The sequence below is a fragment of the Botryllus schlosseri genome, chromosome 2 (genome assembly GCF_051294905.1).
Source record: "Botryllus schlosseri isolate E-star chromosome 2, Bs_hap1, whole genome shotgun sequence".
Classification (NCBI taxonomy): Eukaryota; Metazoa; Chordata; class Ascidiacea; order Stolidobranchia; family Styelidae; genus Botryllus; species Botryllus schlosseri.
The window spans coordinates 31,922,519-31,931,090 of NC_137237.1; the positions used below are offsets into that span (position 1 = coordinate 31,922,519).

At 39.3% G+C, this 8,572-nt stretch overlaps 1 long non-coding RNA gene across 1 annotated transcript; it reads left to right on the forward strand.

Annotated features, from left to right (window-relative positions):
• The first annotated feature begins 4,701 nt into the window (after nt 1-4,701).
• LOC145459521 (uncharacterized) lies at nt 4,702-6,043 on the forward strand. The gene is made up of 3 exons (XR_013921446.1): nt 4,702-4,912; nt 4,973-5,045; nt 5,940-6,043. It is a non-coding gene; the product is annotated as an uncharacterized LOC145459521 (long non-coding RNA).
• Nucleotides 6,044-8,572: the final 2,529 nt, after the last annotated feature.

Consider the following 8,572-nt stretch of genomic DNA (forward strand, 5'->3'; position numbering starts at 1 on the left):
CATTTTCGATGACAAGATTATGAGTCGACGATGTTTGTATTTTCAAGGAAAGTTGCTATTTCATTTCTCAGTTTATACACTCGTGCAAGCATAGCTTCTCGACTTAATGCGCGAACATGGCAGATATACAAGACATCGCCATATTGATGCTCTGCTTCTAGTGATATCTGAGGTAGGCTAACTGTCGGTGACTCAGTTTGTGAGACAAAATCAGCTTTCACCATTGTGTCCAAAACACCATTCAGGTTTGTTGTCTTGGGGTAAAATGTCTTCTGGTGAATTAAACTACAGATGACTAACCTACGGATGCTAGTTATCTATAATGAAACAGGGAAAGTTTGAGATTTTGTCATTGCGTCTGAGTAGAGGAACGGCACCTTTATTGTCGCACCCTATCTGAGTGGCCAACCCTTAAAAAAGTATGGTATACCCTCGGTTGCGCGATACACCCGCTTGATAAGCACTGGTCGAGTCTACTCCACAGACATTCTCCATCTCCTACTTTTAGTACGAGATAGGCTACTAGCCGACCGCCTTCGCACCAGTTTTATGGCGTGCTGCACTGCAGATTGGAACTCATTACGAAACGGCGGGCCGTATTCTCGTGGTAACTAGTTATTTCATCGCGGGCCGGACGATTTCGCTTGGCGGGCCGGATCCGGCCCGCGGGCCGTAGGTTGCCGACCCTTGCCATAAACTATGCTTTGGAATTACTAACATACTGGTTGTTCTTTTTAACATTTTTTCGGGTATGACGATAATGGGGCGACGATTTTTCACGATCATCAAGGGTGCGTATGTAAAAAATATGAGAACCGCTGCTCTAAATAGATCCAATGTCACGGACCAAAATTCGGTTACACCAGAGTGCAGTAAATTGATAGTTTCCCTCAATGCACTGATCGCGTTGTATGAAACGATAATATTCCGTCTCTGATCCGGCCATTGTCGCCTAAAAGAGCATTTATCTAAGATAGGCTGCATCAAAACGCCATTGTGTGATTTATACCTCGTACCCGAGAATGCGGATCACTTACCCCTCGCATGACCAAAATACGACCGGCACCGAGCATATTTGAATGATTTCTGCTTAAACATGAAAGATAAGCTCACCACAGATAACCTTCTCGTACGGCCGGAACTTCTGTCGACTCTCGTTGAGTTCGTCCTGGCCAGCAATGTGTAGATTTAGGCAATTTTTTAAGGTAAATGATTTGCGACGTATGATACGAAATTTTTGCCGAGGCGCACCTGACCGATAAGGTGATAAGCGCCACAATGTACCATTTTCAGAATTAATATTGTTATTAATATATAAATATTATATTATTATATTATAATATTATTATTATTATATATATTAATAATAATACCGAATACACATGGAGACACAATAGGATTGGTCACTACATTCATCTTGAATCATGCAAACATTTTAACATCAACACTTCGACAAAAAATTGGAATGACTACAGCCCAGCACCAGTGACAGAAAACGACCAAGTAAAAATTCTGTGGGATGTACCAGTTACAACTGACCGCGAAATCAGGAGCAACCGCCCGGATATGATAATCAAACTGAAATAGACAAGAGAATACTTGTTCATTGAACTGGCTGTCCCAGCTGATCACAATATAATGCAAAAAGAATCAGAAAAACAGTCGAAATACGCAGACCTCAAAATGGAATGCGAGAAAATGTGGCGATGCAAAATATACTTGTACCTAGGGATGGTGTGAACCTCTGAAAGGTTCAGGTTCGTGTGAACGCGAACCTTTTTGAAAGGTTCTGTGTGAACACGAACGTGAACCTCGTGACGTCACATGACGTCATATTGCTAATTCCAACCCTTTCTTTCAATGAAGTGATAGCCTAATATGCCCTATATTAATGTACACGATACCTAGCGAAGATTCGGCCCACATAATGCCGCAATGCTGAAGTACATATCGGCGTTTTAAACGTCGCTAAATGTATCAACCGCGGTAATCAAAGGATATAATAATTGCATAAAATCAGTACATTCCGTCGCTTTGCCAACGATTTCGACGAGGACTTACCAAGGAATATAAGCTTACGCCTTAACGGTCTCAGCCAGACCGGACAATGTGTTCGTAGTCTGAGTATTGCTACATTGATATTGAGCAGAGTGTACAACGGGTTTCTATACTCGCTACCGATGCCACAAACAACAAGTTATGCAGCAGTAGCACGCACCTTAATCGCACGGATTTGGTTTTAATGATACAGTAAAGATATGAAGTCAAGATTGACCCAGTACGACCGTTCGATTTTTTAGAAGACGATATCAATGTCATTGATTGGTTGACTAAGCATCATTCGCTGACTACGTATATCGATTGCGGGTCAGGCTCACAGCAGAGAGTCACTAAATATTCACAAACGGAAAGCTGGATATTCCGAGAAAATTTTTGCAACAAAGCAAGTAAAACTTTTAAGGTTGTCGAGGTGCATGATGGTGCATGCTCGTTTAGTGTTGATTTTTTATGCTGCCAGCACCATGCATGGAGTGGCCCGAAATGCAATAAATTTGAGCCAAAGATCTTATAATGGAGCGAAAATTACAATTTACCAAAAGGTTCACAGTGCAGAACCTACCAAGGTTCTGTTTTGAACGCGAACCTCTAAATTTCCAAGGTTCACACACAGAACGCGAACGTGAACCTCACGTTCACACCATCCCTACTTGTACCTATAGCCATTGGCGCTACAGGGGTCGTAAGCAAAAAACTCATGAGACATATCCAACAGATTCCGGGTAACGTTCGATTCGACATGATCCAAAACATCACGTTATTGGGCACTGTGCATATTCTTCGGAAGGCCTTGAATGCACCACTGGACTAAAATGACACTTGTGAATCACAGCATAATTTCTGTAATTTCGATTCTTCATTTTCAATCATCTCTATCTCTGCTCTGTAACCCTTGCCAATTCTTCATCTACTGCAATGCTGTAATCTGACTTCTCCATGTATTGCATATGAATAACAATTTGACTGTATTACTGAAATTTCAAAAATTTACTCCAATCTCTCCATTTTCCTTTGGGGGCAGGTTACTTCCCGCATTATGTGTGTATTTACCAGTTCTACTGTGAATAAAGAATATTAGAGGGGACACTTCCTGGGGTCATTGCCGACTTGGAAAGAGCGCCAGTTTCAGATATGGAGATTTGGTCGCTGACAGTAACAGTAGTCACTATAGGTTTCAAAACACTGTTTCGGAAAACCCGTGAATCAATAGCTCTATTTGTGCACTATAGTTACCTTCATGACTATACATTGTCCTGTCTTTCGCGATCCCACATATAGGCAGGTTTATTTGAAAAGTGTCAATAAGGCTCCTGCAGATGCTTATTGTTTCACAACATTAAACTTTTTAACTAACGAATCAATGAATCAAGCAACTAATACACTAATTATCCAGCGACATTGATTGAGGGCGAGTTATGAACACACATTCAAACACATCTCCATATCGGGCCGAAACGAAGTATACGATGATTTTAAGATAAATTGCCTTGCATTATTTTTTCACTGATTGTGTCTGTACTTGAATTCGTTCAAAGTTGGGACGCTCACAAGACGTACTTATACCCTATATCTTAGGGTTACCATATTTAAGAATCGGGAAAGGATTAAACTTTTACCAAATCATGAAAGTTATAGTTCACCGAAATTGTAAATAGCTGATTTTGAAATATTTACTGAAAATCTTGTCGTGTTGACTGAAAGGTCATCACTGTGATTCGACACCCGAATTATCCACTCGAACGTCCGGATTACCTATTTCGCATCAGTTTTGTCGATTTTCAGTTGATCCTGTCGATTAAACTATCTGTAAATGCTGTATAGGAATATTTAGGTGTCCTGGGAGGATATTTTCAAGTTCCTGAAAAAGAAGGACATATACTCCTAGAGGAAGATTTATGCTAATCCTAGTATATCTTCAAGCTGATAAATCAGAGCAGGGGTGATCAAACTGTGGTGCATGTACCCCCTGCGAATTTAATTTTTCTGGCACTATGATAATCTCCTGCAACGGCGAATTTTCCAAAACACTTCCATGAATATATTTATTATTGAAGTAGCATCCAATTCATCTGTACCAGTTAAATGGCGTTTGAAAGTGCTAATACACATTTTGTTGTGTTTTGTCTTTCAAATGCGGGCACTTTAGGCAGCATAATTTTGAATAGCTACGCCATACATACAGATTAGTCGAAAGGGTACACAGTTGGAAAAAAACTGCATTAGATCAATAAGTAAGTCTACGCGCGCCGATGTAGTGAGTGTATAACCTCTCCCATACTTTCGACCAAAAGCTGAATTGTTTTATTGCACAATGCACAGTAACTACATCGGCTACTTGAGTCATTTTGTCATCAAGTGACCTCACTTCTTGACACGTTGCGAATTGTTTTGCCTGCAACTGTCACTGTTGCAGCGAGAACGTTCGGCGAATCAATTTTATATCATTAGGCTACCCGTCGTGATTCATCTAAACATGAAATATCGTCCAAATTCCACACAAACCTAACATCTATGCATTGACGACATCATAAGTGATATCTGCAAAAGCTCGAAACGTGAGGTCACATTGCTGCGCGAATACTTCGTATAACACATAGCATAATAGACACAGACATGACGACATAAAATATGCAGCGATGTCATTAAAGAGATCTATTGACACGACAGAAGAGTTCCGCTGCAGCAGCGATTAGGAAACTGAGAAGTGACGACAGAGAGTTCAGACAAAGGCCTAAAACGAGACGTATTTTCATTTCATCTACATACGAACTGAAGAGCACGGCAATAGCGAAGTTACTTCTCGCTATCGCAACTATAATAATCACTGGGCTACTACTTTTCGCAGATGAAGCAGGTAAGGCACATACGTGTTTTTAATCATGCTTAATATGTCGATATTCATTTCTGACTTCAGGTGCATGCTTCAGAACTCAAGGCATGGGGTGTCTTCGTGAGGCGGATGAATGATTTCAAAACATTTTTCACGGGTAAGATTATGTTTTTTGAAATCTTTCTGAATTGCTGTCCGGTTTGGAATCCTAAATCCTAATCATACAAATCAATCTTTCCCGACTGTGGCTTTTAGAGTCTCATACGAGTTTAAGCTAGCCACCTTGTGGCTAAAATTATATTTGTTGAAATGTCGGGGTGGAATCCTAAATCCTAATCATACACACTAGTCATTTCCGACTGTGCTATTTAGAGCCTCATGCGGATTCAAGCGAGTTTTATTCCGGCTCTCATTGACCTCTGATAATTTCACAAAATTGTAATGGACAGTTGTCATTTGTTTCTAAAAATTGTTCTCATCAATATCCGTCTACCAATGCTTAGTTAGGAAATTTTTGTTTCCTCTGAGCCTCTTGAGGCTGCTTTTGAAAATCAGAAAGGATTTCCTGCAGCTTCAAACGCATGAACGAACACCCGTCAGATAAGAGGATGTATCTATCTCAATGTTTCTTTCATTGAATAGCACTCGTCAATCTGCGTCTAACAATGCTAAATCAGTCCATATCGAATCCACAGTATTCTATGCGCATGCTTTGCAATGCTCGTTTTGTGCAGCATACTAGAATATTTCGATGCAGCTCCATTCGTACTCTGAAGTTTGAAGTGCGCCCCCGATAAGAGGTTGGCCATAAAAAAAGTTGAGAACCAGGGATACAGACCCTCACTACACGAGCTTTCACTTTAGTAGTCGGAGTTTGTCAACACGCATTTCAATGGCCACGTCACTGTCAGAAATGTAAAAGTTCCATGAGCCCATGCTTATGCCTTCAATAACAAAAGTTGAACCCATTATATTCCATAACTGCATAAGGTATAGTGAAGATTTTATGTGTAAACATATATTACGATGATACATATTTTTCTATTTGAAGGATGTAAAAAGTGCACGTAAATCTGAAAGAGCCGATGAACTATATGGAAATGCGGTAAATTTCTAAAGTGTCAATATTTCAAATAAATTCTACCATGAAATGGATGAGATGTCGTTTGTACTCCAGGCTAGCCTACTTGTGTTTGCAAAAACCTTCAGTAGTCATGTGGGTGACTCTCTGTGGTTTGATGTTGATTAGGTTCTATATAACGCAGTGACAGTATTTATAAGATCCGATACTAAAAATATTTGATCTAAATATCCAAGTAATATTTGTGGCTTAATGAAGCGAACCATGATGACGTTGCCTTCAAAATGTAACGGAACAAGCCTTGAAAATTTAGACCTCAATTTTCTGTTTTTGAGGTTAACATTAAGAATTGCGTCAATGTACATTCTCATTTACAAATATATGAAGAAGATCTGCGCTTTAAATATGACTTGGTCTCAAATTATAGATCAGGAATTCTCACACAGTGGACCATTGCTGCTAACAAATTTTTGATAGTTTTCAGGCAATATTATGAAGGAATCGTGTCATACAAACCACGGCGAATTAGTTACGGTACGTGGGCGTACAGTACAGGCGTCAAAAGAACGACTTTCAGCCGTCAGAGATTTAACACGGTCATTGAAATTTGCTTCAATATTATATACTCACTATTATGGTAGTGCATAGCATGGCACGGCTTAGCATTGGCGTTTTGGCATCTGAGGCACCCCCTAGTTTGAGAACCCCTGCTGCAGCTGATCTGGTACTCTCAATTTAGGTGGATAATTTTCTGCCTATTGTCGTAAATGATCCGACTGAATACGATTAATTCTAGGATTCACAACGAAACTAAAGCCCATCTTCAATACTATTTTATTCAAATCTAAAATTGTCTACTGCAATGACTTCACTACAACGGGTTAGGATTGAATTTAGGTCAAGACGGATACACTAATTTGAGTTCTCAAATCCAAAACGAAATTACGATAGTTTTTCCACCTAGCATGATATAGGATCTGTTAGGAGGCAGCCGTAATCCATTCATTTTGTGGAAATAACGTTTACACAAACGGGGCGTTTCGTAAACCAATCGGGTGTTCTTTTGCAAAAAGGATATTTGATTTACCGATTCCAAATGGCTTAAGTACCCATCTGAAGTTGTGTATACAAGAAATCCCGAAAATTAATTTTGCATCCAGTCCAGGAAGATGTGCGCACATATCGCAGAGTAAGTTTTTGTTTATGAGTTGATTCATCAGGAGCGTGAAACGAATTAAAGACTACATCGAAACATAACAGTCCAATTCTCACGTGACAATTACCAAGCGCAATGGAAATGCCATGATTGGTTCCAATGTAATGATCAGACGTGCCGAATTATCAGTTTAATCCTCCAATCATAAAAATAGCCTGAGGAAGTTCGGGGCTATTTTCACGGAATATCAACATTTAATTTTCGTAAAATTTAAGTAAAGCTCAGAAATTTCGTGGTGGTTCGCGCACTGTGGATATGGAGTGACAGTATGATTTCACGAAAGTATCGGTGAATAAAATTAAGGTATAGAGGGTTGCGTGGTTCCGTTCTCATCGCATTGTCGCCCATATGAAATATATATGGCCCATCATAACGTTCGAAGCTGATGTTTTGCCATCTAGCATTTACTTATCATATCGCAATCTAGCATGTCATGACGTGTCCTAATCTGGAAAAGCGGACTTTTAGCTATAGACCTGTTTTAGCATAGCACCTTTGAAACTTTTTAGACTAAAGACATGAAATACATTTTCCGCTTATAGATAGAAGTACTTAGAATTTATATTTCTCTTTCAATCCCCAGTATCATACTTTGAGTTCTAATTAGTTTCAGTTATTTTTTCTGGATAACATACATGTTGAAGTATAAAAGCAAGTGTAGTAATGCCTTTGGTTTCCGGAAATAAGCTACACAATATGGCATATGGCAATATTGATTAGTATCGCATTTTCATACAAATACTATCATTTTCATCCCATGATGAGGACGAATGCTTATGCTGTCGAAAATAAAATTGGATACCTCCTGGTATTCATCAATATGAATCAAGCTCTGCACCTTTCGCATAGCTCAATTTGCAGCTTTTGACAGTCCATGCGAACGAATTGCGATCGTTTTCACAACTACTTTCTTACTTGAGTAGATTTAAAGTCATCTAATTCTACATGATGTAAACGACTGCTTATTCTGTCAAATATTGACACCTCCTTGGATGCATCAATATGATTCAAGCTCCCAATACACCTTCCGCATATCTCCATTAGCAGCTTTTGACAGTTCATGCGAACGAATTACGATCGTTTTCACAACTACTTACTTCAGTATATTTAAAGTCAGTCAATTCTACTTCTACTTCAAGTAGTTTTAGTTTGCTTATCGAAGAAGTACTTCTACTCGTACTTGAGTAGATTTGTTCATCGCCACTCCCACTTCTACTTGAGTAGCGTTCTTGACTACTTTGACCACCTCTGGCAAACAGACCTTATCATGACATCAAACCAATTTGTATAATACAAAGGTAGCCACATTCAATCATTATGTCATTGTAACAACGACTTGTAGCAACGACTGCTTTGTGGATTGATTCCGAAATAACTCTGCATTGGA